We start from the raw sequence: 16453 nt of genomic DNA, 5'->3' as shown, positions 1-16453 counted from the left end.
GGGACACGGTTGGATGGCCTCATAGTAGTAGTAGTGTAGGTACTAGTACTACTAGATAATGAGTGTTTACTACTGTATCATGTACGTAGTAATTGCAACGCATGCATGTGTTAGCAGTATAATGACCACATATGAATTTGATGGTAAGATTTCTGTAAGTTGGATGTCATATTAGTCAGCATTCTGGGAACGGGGGTCCCCAGACTTGCCTTCCTGCGGACCGCAGTGTCGCTCCACCAGCGGCCCTGTACGACCCATCTTCACCAGCAAACATTCAAGACCCACGGTAGGCAGACGATGCAAGACCTCCTCAGGGGCGGCCTCACCAGGCTGGCTCGCGAGGGGTGGAGAGATCAAGGCGAGGGGCACCTCACGAGGTTTCTGTGACGCAAGCCATGACGACTGGAGCTAGGCGGGTGCCAGCGCGTGCATTGTCCTTGTTTCCTCTTTGGTGCTAAAGGGGCAAGCACAGATGAGGAGTCCCAAGGCATCAGGCAAAGGTTTCCATATCGGTGCAAAAAGACCAAGACCAACAAGACGAAGGTCATCGTGGAGCCCAAGACGGCGTCACCACCAGAGCCTTTGGCAGGCGAAGACTACTTTTGTCAAGATAGCTTGTACTAGTTGTCTTCCTTCGAATTTGGCCGCTGTGGGATCCCTTCCCACTCAATATTTGGGCAGAGGACCCAGGCCTCTATAAATAGGGCTAGCCACCACTGTAGTCGGGGATCGGCTCATCAAGAGACGAACACATCTCATCTTGGACTAGATCCATTCCACCAAGGCCATCAGACAAGCTCACCGAGCTCAACAACACCTCTCCTCGCGAGGCTGTTCTTCCTCTATAACTCTTCATCCTCAGCCCAAGAGGCAATCCACCACACCACACTAGAGTAGGGTATTACACCACAACGGTGGCCCGAACCAGTATAAATCTTGTGTCTCATGTTCTTTTGGGTTCGCCGAGCTAGGCTGTGAGATCATAGAGTATGCGAGCTAGAGAGGGGGAGAGATCTTTGTGCGCACCCCAGTGTTAGAACCTCAAGGGTTTTGCTGGAACCCAAAATCCGACATTTGGCGCGCCAGGTAGGGGTGCGCCGAAGCTTTCCTCTTTGTCGATCCGTGCTTCACCACTCCGCCAAGTTCATGGCCGACGCTCGCTGGGCCCGCACTGAGCCCTGGGCCGCTCTCGCCACCCGTGTCGCTTAGACAGCCCTTGTCGGCGGACCTCCCCATCTTCTCCATCACCCGCCGCCAATGCCCCCACCGGCCCGGCGGCAAACGAGCAGCAAGCCTCTTCACCACACCCCTTTGTGCGGCGGGACGGTTGCACCACCACCCCGTCGCTGACTCCGGGCATCTCGTCGTCTCACGCTAGCCGCGCCCCCATGGATGGGTAGGCCGCGCTACTCATGGCACGCGAGCTCCTGCGCTACTTCCCGGTCGACGACCTCTATGAGGACTGGTTGGACTGAATCGCCGAGCTCCTCAGCGCCGCGGGGGGCTCTCCTGCACCATCCCTCTCGCTACCTCGCCCACCCCCAGCTGCGGGCGACGTGGCTCACGGAGCGCCTCCGCCCCTCAGCACCAAGACGGCGCCCTCGTGCCGAGGCGTGCAGCTCATGGAGCGCCTCAGCCTCCCCCACGTCAAGACGACGTCCTCGCTCGAAGATGTGCGGCCCAGTGGCGTGATCCTCCGCGTCATGCGCCCGCGCATGAAGGAAGAAGTTGCCAGGAGGTTCCTCGTCCGCAAGAAGATGCTCCACCGCTTCCAGCACCACCACGTCAGGATCTCTTGCTGCGGCAGGGCCATGTGCCACTTTTCGTGGCAGTGCAAGGACGCCAAGGTCAAGCAACGCCTCCTCGACGGCCCCCGGTGGCCACGGCGGGCTGCTGCACCTTCACTCCTGAGTTGCGTAGCATCATCTGGCCGGGCAAGTTCAAGCCAGATCTGCCTCCTCGCTACAACGGCACCCCGACCCTGCGGAGTTTCTGCAGCTCTGTGAGTTGAGCATCGAAGCGTCCAACAACGACGAAAAGGTCATGCCGAATTGGTTTCCCATGGCTCTCAAGGATGGCGCCCGCTCATGGCTCCTGAACCTACCCCCAGGCTCGATTTCCTCCTGGGAGGAGATGCGCAACCACTTCATCACGAACTTCCAGGGCACTCGCGACAGCCCCCCGGTCGCGGGTGACCTGCGCCGCATCAAACAACAACCAGGAGAAACCCTACAGAAGTACATCCAATGCTTCAACAGCACACGTATCAAGATCCCGAAGGTGACGGACAAGGCCATCATCTCGGCGTTCTCCGATGGCGTCCGCGACGTGAAGATGAAGAAGGAGCTTGCCATCCATGAGGAGTTGTGTGCGACCTTAGAGCTGTCAAATATAGCAACCAAGTGTGCAAGGGCTGAGGAGGGGCGTCTCTCCCTCCTCGAGCTCCCTACTGCAGATCCAGAGGAGAAGAAGGCCAAGGTCAAGGACGTGAAGCGCAAAGGAATGGTCGTACTCGCGGCAGAACCAGACACCAAACGTGGCCGAGATCTTCCCTAGTCGTCCAAGGGCGGCCGCACGTTCTGCGCCTTCCACAATGTACGCCTGCACAACACCAAGGATTGTCAAGAGCTTAGGGCCATTCGAGATGGGCTCTTCGGTCGACACCCCGAGCACAACGACCGGGGCTACTGCCGAGGAGGTGGACACGGTGCAGGACGTTGGCACGACCAAGGGCCCCACCAAGAGTGGCGTGACCAGCCTAGCGAGGATCGTTGGCAGGACCAACCTCGTGAGGGCGCCTGGAGGGACCAACCTCGTGAGGGCGCCTGGAGGGACCAACCTCGTGAGGATCATCCTCAGGGCAACCCTGGCCTCCCTCAGTTGCCGCTGCCAAGAAGGAACGACGACCACCAACAGGATGAAGGTGGTGGGGGCTTCCAGGAGCTGCGTGCCATCGCCTGCATCTTGGGTGGCGCTCAGGCCCCAGGCTCCCATCGCATCTTCAAGCAGTTCTCCTGAGAAGTGAATGTAGCCCTCCCCAAGCTCGAGGCTACGCGCCCGCTGAGGTGGTCCAAGTACGCAATCACCTTTAGCTCGGGGGACCAGCTCAGATGCGTGGCAACCACTAGCATCCTCCCGGTGCTCTGTTCACCCGTCATCAGTAATGTCCAAGTCACCAAGACCCTCATCGACGGTGGCGCGGGACTCAGTGTCCTGTCTGTCGAGATGTTCGACAGCCTCCAAGTACCATACGATCAGCTCCATCCCACCAAGCCTTTCTCAGGAGTGACAGAAGGCTCCACCACCCCGATAGGGCAAGTTCGCCTCCCTGTCACCTTCAGTCAGTGCAACAACTACCACACCGAGCTCGTCGACTTCGATGTCACCCACATCCACCTGCCGTACAATGTCATCCTCGGGTACCCAGCACTGGCCAAATTCATGGCAGTCACCCACCATGGCTACAACGTCCTCAAGATGTCGGGAGGCGGCAGAATCATCACGGTCCCTTGCAAAGAAAGAGACGCGGTGTGCTCCCTCGAGTGTGCCTTCCAAGCTGCATCGGTCGAAGATCCGGATGGCACGGGTGCGCAGCACCCTCCTATGGCCAACCCCAAGAAGAAGAAGTAGATGCACCGCCCTGGGCTCAAGGGAGCGGCACCTCCAGCAGCACCACTTCAGGATCTGCGCCAGCGCCTGGGGCACCTCCCTCCCTCGCATAGGGAGGAGCGTCCGGCACCATCCTCGGCTAGGGCTCAAGGGCCTCGGACCTGGCCAACATCATGAGGGAGGCGCTCGGGCACCACATGGAGGCGTGCTTTGCGACACATTTTGCTCAGGAGGACACCGAGCGAGGAGCACCCGGCGTTCAAGAGTTCATCACCAATGCATCTCAGGAGCTTCGGGAAGCAAGCGCAATACGCAGCGACCACCGCCCACCTGGCGTTGCTCCCCACCAAAGCAAGGGTGGTGAGCTGCGCATCTGCGTCGACATCCAAGGGCTCAACAGGGCCGCATCTCAGGAGCGCTTCTGGCCTTCGTGTGATGGATGATGTGATGGCCCCCTCACAGCTACGTTCGCGTGCCATTCGGCCTCCCGAGCGTGGCTGCCGCCTTCCAGTGCCATCTGCGGAGCATCCTGGCAGGTCAGGAGACCATACACCACGCGGTCCTAGCGGAGATGGAGACGGTCCTACGGAGGCCACCTGAGCCTCTAGAGCCTCTCGAGGCTCAGGGTCTCAGCGGCTCGTGAGAAGTGGCTCCTTCGCTATGTGTCTTCAGCTACCCCGACACTCCTTCGGCAACCAAACCAGGTGACATCTTTCTGAGTTCATTTCAGCTAGGACCGCCCAATGGGCTGCATCATCCCCATGCCTTGTGGATCCGTCCCTGCGGCATGTATCCGCTTGCATCTTCAGTTCACTCTGCTGGGAGCGCCCCTCTGGCTGCATCAACCCAGGCCGCTCGTCCTCGCATTTACTTAAGCTACTTTGTTTTTATGCATAATCTATCTACGGTTATCACCTTCTTGATTGTCACCCACTAAGGGAGCCATGCACCGATGGTCTTTCTTCAGGATTCTTCGCATAAGAAGGCTAGGCATGGCGTCTGTGCTCGGGCCCGTCCCTGCAGTGTCAATAAACCCAACGACTGAGCTCTTTCTGGTGGGCCGGCCCCGTTCACGTCACCTCCTGGGATCGTTGGTGCTTGGCCTTCTTGCACGATAGCCTCAGGAAATCCACTCGGCGCAGGTCCTCTAACCATCTCGCAGGAACGCCATAGCCATCAAGAACCAAGACCAGTCGCAACCCGCCTTGAGGTAGGGCCTCGTGAGTCCTGCGCTGGCTCACGAGTGCCCAAATACACCTCGTCTAGCCTTGCCGTTCAAGCCACGTGTCAGGGCGGGGCTGTACATGCCCTGTGTGGCTCTCCGTAGTAGGGAGTCCCCTCCTACATGCCAGCGACGGACCAGCAATCACCATGGCGATTTGCGCGCCTCCTCGCGCTAACCTGCAGAAACTTCCTAAGGACTACAACAGGCAGTACCGCGGACCCTCTCTCTTCTCCCATGCAATTTGATTGCGCATTAAAAGGGGGGCTCCTGAGCATCGCGACTCAGGAGCTCCTACTGGCTCTCCAGCCCTCACCCCTGGCCTTGACCATGGCATCGCGACCTGGCATACCAGCGGTGGCTGAGCTCGCTCGAGGGCGGGGACTTGAGGACGTAGAGCACCCGGAAGAGCATGGAGAAGAGGGGGAGACCCGCGTGGGCCTAACCTAGCTACCCGGCAGCGGCCGACACCCAAGTCTGGTGCGGCACGAGAAACCGGCTCCGGAACTCCAAAGATAAGTCTTGTACCTGGACCAACACAGAGCTACGACATAACATTCTCGCCCTGTCGCTGCCCTGCTGTGGCAACGTCACCACCCTTTCCCATCCTCAGGTAGTTGCTTGAGCACTAAAGGGGACCTCTGGAGCATCGCGTCTCAGGAGCTCTTACTGGACCTCGGGCCGCTCACGCCCTGGCCTTGACCATGGCATCGCGACCTAGCATACCAGCGACGGCCGCAACCTACCTGGAGACCGGGACCTATCATCGTAGAGCACCAAGCTGCCGTAGGATTGGAAAGCGGAGATAGAGTCTCAGCAGGACATGCGCTCGCAAATTTGCACAATAAGGATAATATCAACAAAAGACATTACAGACGCTTTACACACCCCTGCGGGGTCCGTTTCAATTCCTCGTAGGGAACAAAAGGAAGAGAATTCCTAGGAGCTCTATCTACACGCGCTGGACATCGCCGACACCATCATCAATAGTGGGCCACGGGAGGCCGGTGCCAGCCCCATCCGGATCAGTGATGGTGGCGGCCGGATGCAGTGGCCTTGCTCCGGGCCCGGCGAGAGCTCGGGGGCACGTAGTTGTCATCGCTCGTCTCTGGAGACTCGGCGAGCTAGGGAGAGTCGCTGGACCACCAGGAGTCACCACGGTCGCTGGAGGAGCTGTGGGCGAGTCCAGCGGCAGTCCCGGCGCCAGCCGCTGAGCCCTCTCGATGACCCCCTTCAGGGCAGCATTCCAAGTGGCGGCCTTACTCGTTGAAGACCTTGAAGAACAGCGTGGAGGCTCCATCATACTCGAAGTGGATGCCGAGGGCACCATACGCACGGTAGACTCGGGCGACCTCACCCCAGCCTCGGGTCATGAAGATCCTCCCGGAGGCAACGACTTCAACCTCCACTCCAGTCGCTGGGGCTTCATAGTCGGCGTGCTGCAGCCAAAGCATGAGAGGGCCCTTGGCGGCATCTCGGTGAAGAAGTACTGCTGGAGGCGAATCCAAGTGCTCGGAGGCATTGCCGCCCATAGCACGAACTCGCACAAGGTGTCTGTAGCATGGACCCCTGGGGCGACGGCGTGCGCTTCCGCGGCCACGGCCTTGGCGCGGGTAGTGAAGCTCATCGTTCCTCCCTCCGGAACCCTCGGCGTGAGCGTACAAGGGAAACGGGTACCCAGGAGGTGGCCTCTCATACCACGGCCTCGACACAACCGGCCTCACGACCATCTTGCGACAATGGGACCTCCTCTTCTTCGACTGGAGTAGCTCGTACTCGTTGAGGGGAGTCTTGCCCATCTCCATGGTCGAGAACCTTCGTATCGGCGCCATGACTACACCATCAAGCAATGGAGCGAGGAACAAAAAGAAGCGGGAGGAGCAAGGATGGGACGGGTGACGGGGGCTCCGCCCCCACTTCCCATTTATAGCCAAGGGGAGGCCAACAGCCGGCTTCCATGATCTAAGGTAATAATGATCTTTTTTTGCATGCAGCAAGGACTCGTCAAGTCGAGCAGTTGCCGAGGCTGCGTGGGGAAGTGGAGACGCCCACGTCCAATCAGTCGCCACGCGCCAACCGTAGCCGCGGGCTGATGGGTCCTGCGGCGATCCGCGCTTGACCTTTGGCTTCGCCTCGAAGCCAAGCCTGAGCACGCCATGGGCCTGGGTGCTACTGTCGGCGTTCTGGGAACGGGGGTCCCCATACTTGCCTGCCCGCGGCCCGCAACGTGGCTCCACCAACGGCCCACAACATGGCTCCACCAGTGGCTTCCCAGTGTTCGAACCTCAAGGGTTTGTTGCCGGAACCCAAAATCCGACAATATTATTGTTCTAACATGTGGTCAAAGTTTGCCTCCAAAACTCATTTTAGACCCTATATGGATTGAGGGAGTACATGCTTTGCTGAGGTTTCTCTTAATCCTTGCATGCAACATTTTTATTGGAGCTTGAAATGTGAACATGTGAATGGGAGGGACTACTACAACCCTTCCAAAATAACTATAGTACTAATGGTATTGTACTCCCTCCGTTCACCATCTCACACTCTCAGTACTTTTGCGAACTATGGAAGTAACAAATTTATTGCACCACTCAGCATCTATTATGGATACATTATGGATTTCAAATTAATACTTTTTAAAGTTTTGCTAGAGCCCACCTTTAAGGCTGGTTAGAGTCTCTATACATTGTGGTTTTTTCATTTGAGAAGAGGCAAACCATGTGGGGCCTACCTTAGAGGCAAGGCTTTATATACTGGAGACGCTATGTAGTACTACTTTTGATGTGTCCCATCAACTCGTAGAACATGGAGAAGCTTGCTCAGTATGCCCTCTGCCCTGCCCACAGGTGCGGTGGATCGCAGAGTCGCAGGATGTGGAGCAGCTTGCTTACTACTCCTATGCCCGCTCCCTCGCCCACGCGCGGAGTAGCTCGCAGGACGCGGAGAAAATTTTACTACTCCCTCCGTTAGACATATACCCCCCTACCTTGGTTAGAGAGATTGTCATATTGTTTGAAATATATGTCTTTAAATAGTACGAGTAGTATAGTGGTAGGAGTAGTACTACAAGAATTTCTTTGGAGTCCGTGTTACAGCAAGCTACCCTAGGCTATGTTTCTACTCCCACCTTTCCGGTTTATAAGGCTCAATTTCAAAATCTCTCCAACCAAGGTAGAAGGTGAGTGGTGCAATTAATTTCATATTTTGCACAAGTACTTAATTAGTACGCTCATTTTTCTCAAAAGTTATGTTTACTGATGCATTAATTACAACGAATGCAGTCATGACCACTAAATTTCCATGAACTTCTACATGTGTTGGTGAGTTTTCTATTGATACTGCTTGCATCGGTTGATTTAATGCACCTTGAAATCCAAACATGTGATGGTAAGTACTATAGTAGAATTGAGACTTATAAAACGGAAAAACGATTTTTTAGATGAGCCCTATAAACCGGAAAGGATGGAGTAGTGAGTAGTACTACCACCATAGTGGGTATGTACTCCGTAAAATAAGATTTTCCCAAAACTAAGTCACTCAACCTTTATTTTCTTGTTTCCCTTCCTGCCTCGTTGCCTCGAATAGAATATGCCAAACTCCCCTGCCTGATGTGCAGGAAAGACCTGCCCTCGCCTTTTTTAGTCCGGGTTTGTATCGATGGATCACTCGAAGCAGCAATAACCAAGTCGTGTCTTGTACTCCTCCATCGTATTGTACTGGAGACGCTCGCTTTCATGAATGTTGTACTTCCTCTCACCGACATGTGGGACATATAGTAACCGGATTGATGTGTCATGCACCAAATAACAGTGCAGAACAGAAGGGGGGACACACCCCAATCGTAGCGCCCCAGTAGTAGTAATGAGAAATGAGACGTCAAATCACAAAGCCACACCTTTCCACCATTATTTCACTCTTTGCAATCCACTTCTCCATTGTCTCCTTCAAGAAAACCATGTATTTCTTCTGCCATTGTTCTGCCTCAAGAGGGACGCGCATCGCCTTGTTACATCCTAACACGTGGGTGCGCATGGCAGGCCATGCTCCCCCGCCCACCACTCGGTAAAATCACCTCATTCTTACTAATATGGATCCAACTAGTATCTTTCAAGATCAATATAGTCGGGATTCACCATGGAGCAAAACCAAGTGGTAGGCTGCTCCTGTCGCGTTGCCGTAGCACCTCAGCAGGGTTAGTCCGCACACGAAATGGTGACACACTTACAGGACCCATTTGGCTGACATGTGGCTCATCCACCGTCTTGTTCAACGTGCGATGCACCAAATTACAATTCAAAGCATCGGTTGGACTTGGAGGCACCCCGATCGTAGCGCCGTAGTAGTAGTAGTAAATTAGGGATGATGGGTCATATCACAAAGTCCAACATTTCCCGTATTAAGCTGGACGGACGAAGCAACCATCATTTCACTCTAGGCCATAAGAGCATAAAGAAAAAAGAAAACCAATGATGTGTGCAACATCTACCTAGGGTGCCCTAGGGTAGGAGCCTCCACTACAAATCCGCTTCTCCCTTGTCCTCTTGAAGAAAACCGATGATGCATGCGGCGGGTACGGTTTGTAGGAGTACTACGGCATGCTAGGCCACACCGTAGTAAACAGGAGAGGGATTGAGTTTGAGTCAACGCCTTAATACAGGTGGGCCGCTTGGTTTTACGTGAATGAGGCAAAATTTTGGATTCGGGGAGCAGTGGAGATATACGTACAAAAAATTGTGGAAGTAGGTTCGACCGGACGGCAATGACGCACGGCCCCCGTATTTTGATATACCCGTGGCCACATGATGATGTAAAAGTTCCTCCAAAAATTTGCTACTCAAAATAATGCATAAAAGTTCCTCCAGAAACATCTATAACTAATGGGAAGTGAATGCATGCTTAAAATGAAAATGTAATACAAAGAGAAAAAATGGATTGCAGTTAAAGGAATGACATTTCTAACAAAAATGTGAATGTGAACTACATTTGTGTGCACGCGACCAACACATATATTGTCAATACAAAATCTAATGCAAGAAATTACTTATGAGTAACATGCATGAATCGATGATATGGTGCTTGCATGCATAGAGTACAAAAACAATGTGATTTATGACTTGCATGCATGGCGTGTTCATGTGCCATAGTTGCATGTCTAGGAAAAAAGCTAGTGGGTTGTACTAGCTATTTAGGAATAGAAGATGTATATATGGAAGTTGTAGGGAAAGAGATGACATGTATCTCAATTCCTATGAGTAGGGATTGGAAAAGGGATGTCATTTGGTTCATATCATAGGAACTTTTCTATTGAATCTAGAGATGACATGTATCTCAATTCCTATGAGGAGGGATTGGAAAAGAGATATCATTTGGTTCACATCATAGGAACATTTCTACTGAATCTAGGCTAATGTTTATTTTCCTTTGTAATTGTGGGAGTATAGGAATCCAATCATACGAACCAAGTGGCTCTAAAGCTATAAAAATGATATCATGTTTATTTTCCTTTGAAATGTGGAGTATATGAATTTATTCCTATGAACCAATTAGCTCTAAAGGAATAACTCCTATAAAAATCAAATCATATAGAGTTCCTATTATATTCCTCCACACCAAAGGATGGTTGAAACTGCTGCAGGTGATACGATGACCTTTCTTTGTAAACTCCTCCCCCTTCTTTATAGTTGAAGGAAATATGCCCTAGAGGCAATAATAAAGTTATTATTTATTTCCTTATTTCATGATAAATGTTTATTATTCATGGTAGAATTGTATTAACCGGAAACATAATACATGTGTGAATACATAGACAAATAGAGTGTCACTAGTATGCCTCTACTTGACTAGCTCCTTAATCAAAGATGGTTATGTTTCCTAACCATAGACAAAGAGTTGTTATTTGATTAACGGGATCACATCATTAGGAGAATGATGTGATTGACATGACCCATTCCATTAGCTTAGCACCCGATCGTTTAGTATGTTGCTATTGCTTTCTTCATGACTTATACATGTTCCTATGACTATGAGATTATGCAACTCCCATTTTCCGGAGGAACACTTTGTGTGCTACCAAACGTCACAACATAACTGGGTGATTATAAAGGAGCTCTACAGGTGTCTCCAAAGGTGTATGTTGGGTTGGCGTATTTCGAGATTAGGATTTGTCACTCCGATTGTTGGAGAGGTATCTCTGGGCCCTCTTGGTAATGCACATCACTTAAGCCTTGCAAGCAATGCAACTTATGAGTTAGTTGTGAGATGATGTATTACGAAACGAGTAAAGAGACTTGCCGGTAACGAGATTGAACTAGGTATTGAGATACCGATGATCGAATCTCGGGCAAGTAACATACCGATGACAAAGGGAACAATATATGTTGTTATGCGGTCTGACCGATAAAGATCTTCGTAGAATATGTGGGAGCCAATATGAGCATCCAGGTTCCGCTATTGTTTATTGACCGGAGACATGTCTCGGTCATGTCTACATTGTTCTCGAACACGTAGGGTCCGCACGCTTAAGGTTTCGATGACAGTTATATTATGAGTTTATGAGTTTTGATGTACCGAAGTTAGTTCGGAGTCCCGGATATGATCACGGACATGAAGAGGAGTCTCAAAATGGTCGAGACATAAATATTGATATATTGGACGGCTATATTCGGACACCTGAAGTGTTCCGGGTGATTTGGGAGAAAACCGGAGTGCCGGAGGGTTACAGGAACCCCCCGGGAGAAGTAATAGGCCTTATGGGCCTTAGTGGAGAGAGAGAAGGGCAGCTAGGGTGGGCCGCACGCCTCCTCCCCCCTGGTCTGAATTGGACTAGGAGAGGGGGGGCGGCGCCCCCCTTTCCTTCTCCCTCCCCCTTCCTTTGCCCCTCCTAGTAGGAGTAGCAAAGAGGGGAGTCCTACTCCCACTAGGAGGAGAACTCCTCCTCCTTGGCGCGCCATAGGGCCGGCCGGCCTCCTCCCCTTGCTCCTTTATATACGGGGGCAGGGGGCACTACTAGACACACAAGTTGATCCACGTGATCATTTTCTTAGCCGTGTGCGGTGCCCCCTTCCACCATAATCCTCGGTAATATTGTAGCAGTGCTTAGGCGAAGCCCTGCGACGGTAGAACATCAAGATCGTCACCACACCATCGTGCTGACGGAACTCTTCCCCGACACTTTGCTGGATCGGAGTCCGAGGATCGTCATCGAGCTAAACATGTGCTAAAACTCGGTGGTGACGTAGGTTCGGTGCTTGATCGGTCGGGCCGTGAAGACGTACGACTACATCAACCGCATTGTGCTAACGCTTCCGCTGTCGGTCTATGAGGGTACGTGGACAACACTCTCCCTCTCGTTGCTATGCATCACCATGATCTTGCGTGTGCGTAGGATTTTTTTTGAAATTACTACGTTCCCCAACAGTGGTATCCGAGCCTAGGTTTTATGTGTTGATGTTATATGCACAAGTAGAACACAAGTGAGTTGTGGGTGATATAAGTCATACTGCTTACCAGCATGTCACACTTTGGTTTGGCGGTATTGTTGGATGAAGCGGCCCGGACCGACATTATGCGTATGCTTACGCGAGCTGGTTCTACCGACGTGCTTTGCACACAGGTGGCTGGCGGGTGTCAGTTTCTCCTACTTTAGTTGAACCGAGTGTGGCTACGCCCGGTCCTTGCGAAGGTTAAAACAGCACCAACTTGACAAACTATCATTGTGGTTTTTGATGCATAGGTAAGAACGGTTCTTGCTAAGCCCGTAGCAGCCACGTAAACCTTGCAACAACAAAGTAGAGGACGTCTAACTTGTTTTTGCAGGGCATGTTGTGATGTGATATGGTCAAGACGTGATGAGATATAAGTTGTTGTATGAGATGATCATGTTTTGTTGAAGTTATTGGCAACTGGCAAAATCCTTATGGTTGTCTTTCTATTGCATAAGATGCAAGCGCCCGATAATTGCTTTACTTTATCGCTATGCGATAGCAATAGTTGCAAGAGCAATTGTTGGCGAGACGACCACGTGAGGACACATTGATATAGATCAAGATGATGGAGATCATGGTGTCATGCCGGTGATGATAGAGATCATGACAGTACTTTGGAGATGGAAATCAAAGGCGCAAGATGATGATGGCCATATCATGTCACATATTTTGATTACATATGATGTTTATCTTTTATACATCTTATTTTGCTTAGTTTGATGGTAGCATTTTAAGATGATCTCTCACTAATTATCAAGAAGTGTTCTCCCTGAGTATGCACCGTTGCGAAAGTTCTTCGTGCTGAGATACCACATGATGATCGGGTGTCATAGGCTCTACGTTCAAATACAACGGGTGCAAAACAGTTGCACACGCGGAATACTCAGGTTAAACTTGACGAGCCTAGCATATATAGATATGGCCTCGGAACACGGAGACCAAAAGGTCGAACGTGAATCATATAGTAGATATGATCAACATAGTGATGTTCACCATTGAAAACTACTCCATCTCACGTGATGATCGGACATGGTTTAGTTGATTTGGATCACGTGATCACTTAGATGACTAGAGAGATGTCTGTCTAAGTGGGAGTTCTTAAGTAATATGATTAATTGAAATTAAATTTATCATGAACTTAGTCCTGGTAGTATTTTGCAAATCATGTTGTAGATCAATAGCTTGTGTTGTTGCTTCCCTGTGTTTATTTTGATATGTTCCTAGAAAAAATTGTGTTGAAAGATGTTAGTAGCAATGATGCGGATTGGATCCGTGATCTGAGGTTTATCCTGCACAGAAGAATTATGTCCTTGATGCACCACTAGGTGACAGACCTATTGCGGGAGCAGATGCAGACGTTATGAACGTTTGGCTAGCTCAATATGATGACTACTTGATAGTTTAGTGCACCATGCTTAACGGCTTAGAATCCGGACTTCAAAGACGTTTTGAACGTCATGGACCATATGAGATGTTCCAGGAGTTGAAGTTAATATTTCAAGCAAATACCCGAGTTGAGAGATATGAAGTCTCCAATAAGTTCTATAGCTGCAAGATGGAGGAGAACAGTTCTATCAGTGAGCATATACTCAAAATGTTTGGGTATAATAATCACTTGATTCAATTGGGAGTTAATCTTCCAGATGATTGCGTCATTGACAGAATTCTCCAATCACTGCCACCTAGCTACAAGAGCTTCGTGATGAACTATAATATGCAAGGGATGAATAAGACTATTCCCGAGCTCTTCGCAATGCTGAAAGCTACGGAGGTAGAAATCAAGAAGGAGCATCAAGTGTTGATGGTCAACAAGACCACTAGTTTCAAGAAAAAGGGCAAAGGGAAGAAGAAGGGGAACTTCAAAAAGAATAGCAAGCAAGTTGTTGCTCAAGAGAAGAAACCCAAACCTGGACCTAAGCCTGAAACTGAGTGCTTCTACTTCAAGCAGACTGGTCACTGGAAGTGGAAATGCTCCAAGTATTTGGCGGATAAGAAGGATGGAAAGGTGAACAAAGGTATATGTGATATACATGTTATTGATGTGTACCTTACTAATGCTCGCAGTAGCACCTGGGTATTTGATACTGGTTCTGTTGCTAACATTTGCAACTCGAAACATGGACTATGGATTAAGCGAAGATTGGCTAAGGACGGGGTGACGATGCGCGTGGGAAATGGTTCAAAAGTCGATGTAATCATGGTCGGCACGCTACCTCTACATCTACCTTCGGGATTAATATTAGACCTAAATGATTGTTATTTGGTGCCAGCGTTAAGCATGAACATTATATCTGGATCTTGTTTGATGTGAGACGGTTATTCATTTAAATCAGAGAATAATGGTTGTTCTATTTTGATGAATAAAATATTTTATGGTCATGCACCCATGAAGAATGGTCTATTCTTATTAAATCTCGATAGTAGTGACACACATATTCATAATGTTGAAACCAAAAGATGCAGAGTTGATAATGATAGTGCAACTTATTTGTGGCACAGCCATTTAGGTCATATCGGTATAAAGCGCATGAAGAAACTCCATACTGATGGACTTTTGGAACCACTTGATTATGAATCGCTTGGTACTTGCGAACCGTGCCTTATGGATAAGATGACAAAAACAATGTTCTTCGGTACTATGGAGAGAGCAACAGATTTGTTGGAAATCATACATACAGATGTATGTGGTCCGATCAATGCTGAGGCTCATGGCGGATATCGTTATTTTCTCACCTTCACAGATGACTTAAGCAGATATGGGTATATCTAGTTAATGAAACATAAGTCTGAAACATTTGAAAAGTTCAAAGAATTTCAGAGTGAAGTTGAAAATCATCGTAACAAGAAAATAAAATTCCTACGATCTGATCATGGAGGAGAATATTTGAGTTACGAGTTTGGTTTACATTTGAAACAATGCGGAATAGTTCCGCAACTCACGCCACCCAGAACACCACATCGTAATGGTGTGTCCAAACGTCGTAATCGTACTTTACTTGATATGGTGCGATCTATGATGTCTCTTACTAATTTACCGCTATCGTTTTGGGGTTATGCTCTAGAGACGGCCGCATTCACGTTAAATAGGGCACCATCAAAATCCGTTGAGACGACGCCATATGAACTGTGGTTTGGCAAGATACCAAAGTTGTCGTTTCTGAAAGTTTGGGGCTGCGATGCTTATGTGAAAAAGCTTTCACCTGATAAGCTCGAACCCAAAATCGGAAAAATGTGTCTTCATAGGATATCCAAAGAAAACTATTGGATACACCTTCTATCACAGATCCGAAGGCAAGACTTTTGTTGCTAAATTCAGAAACTTTCTAGAGAAGGAGTTTCTCTTGAAAGAAGTGAGTGGGAGGAAAGTAGAACTTGACGAGGTAACTGTACTTGCTCCCTTATTGGAAAGTAGCACATCACAGAAACCAGTTTCTGTGACACCTACACCAATTAGTGAGGAAGCTAATGATGATGATCATGAAACTTCAGAACAAGATACTACTGAACCTCGTAGATCAACCAGAGTAAGATCCGCACCAGAGTGGTATGGTAATCCTGTTCTGGAAGTCATGCTACTAGATCATGATGAACCTACGAACTATGGAGAAGCGATGGTGAGCCCAGATTCCGCAAAATGGCTTGAAGCCATGAAATCTGAGATGGGATCCATGTATGAGAACAAAGTATGGACTTTGGTTGACTTGCCCAAAGATTGGGAAGCAATTGAGAATAAATGGATCTTCAAGAAGAAGACTGACACTGACGGTAATGTTACTGTCTACAAAGCTCGACTTGTCGCAAAAGGTTTTCGACATGTTCAAGGGATTGACTACGATGAGACCTTCTCACCCGTAGCGATGCTTAAGTCTGTCCAAATCATGTTAGCAATTGCCGCATTTTATAATTATGAAATTTCGCAGATGGATGTCAAAACTGCATTCCTGAATAGATTTCTGGAAGAAGAGTTGTATATGATGCAGCCGGAAGGTTTTGTCGATCCAAAGGGAGCTAACAAAGTGTGCAAGCTCCAGCGATCCATTTATGGACTGGTGCAAGCCCCTCGGAGTTGGAATAAACGTTTTGATAGTGTGATCAAAGCATTTGGTTTTGTACAGACTTTTGGAGAAGCATGTATTTA

This window comes from Triticum aestivum, chromosome 6A (assembly GCF_018294505.1).
Source record: "Triticum aestivum cultivar Chinese Spring chromosome 6A, IWGSC CS RefSeq v2.1, whole genome shotgun sequence".
Classification (NCBI taxonomy): Eukaryota; Viridiplantae; Streptophyta; class Magnoliopsida; order Poales; family Poaceae; genus Triticum; species Triticum aestivum.
This window is presented reverse-complemented; position numbering follows the sequence as displayed.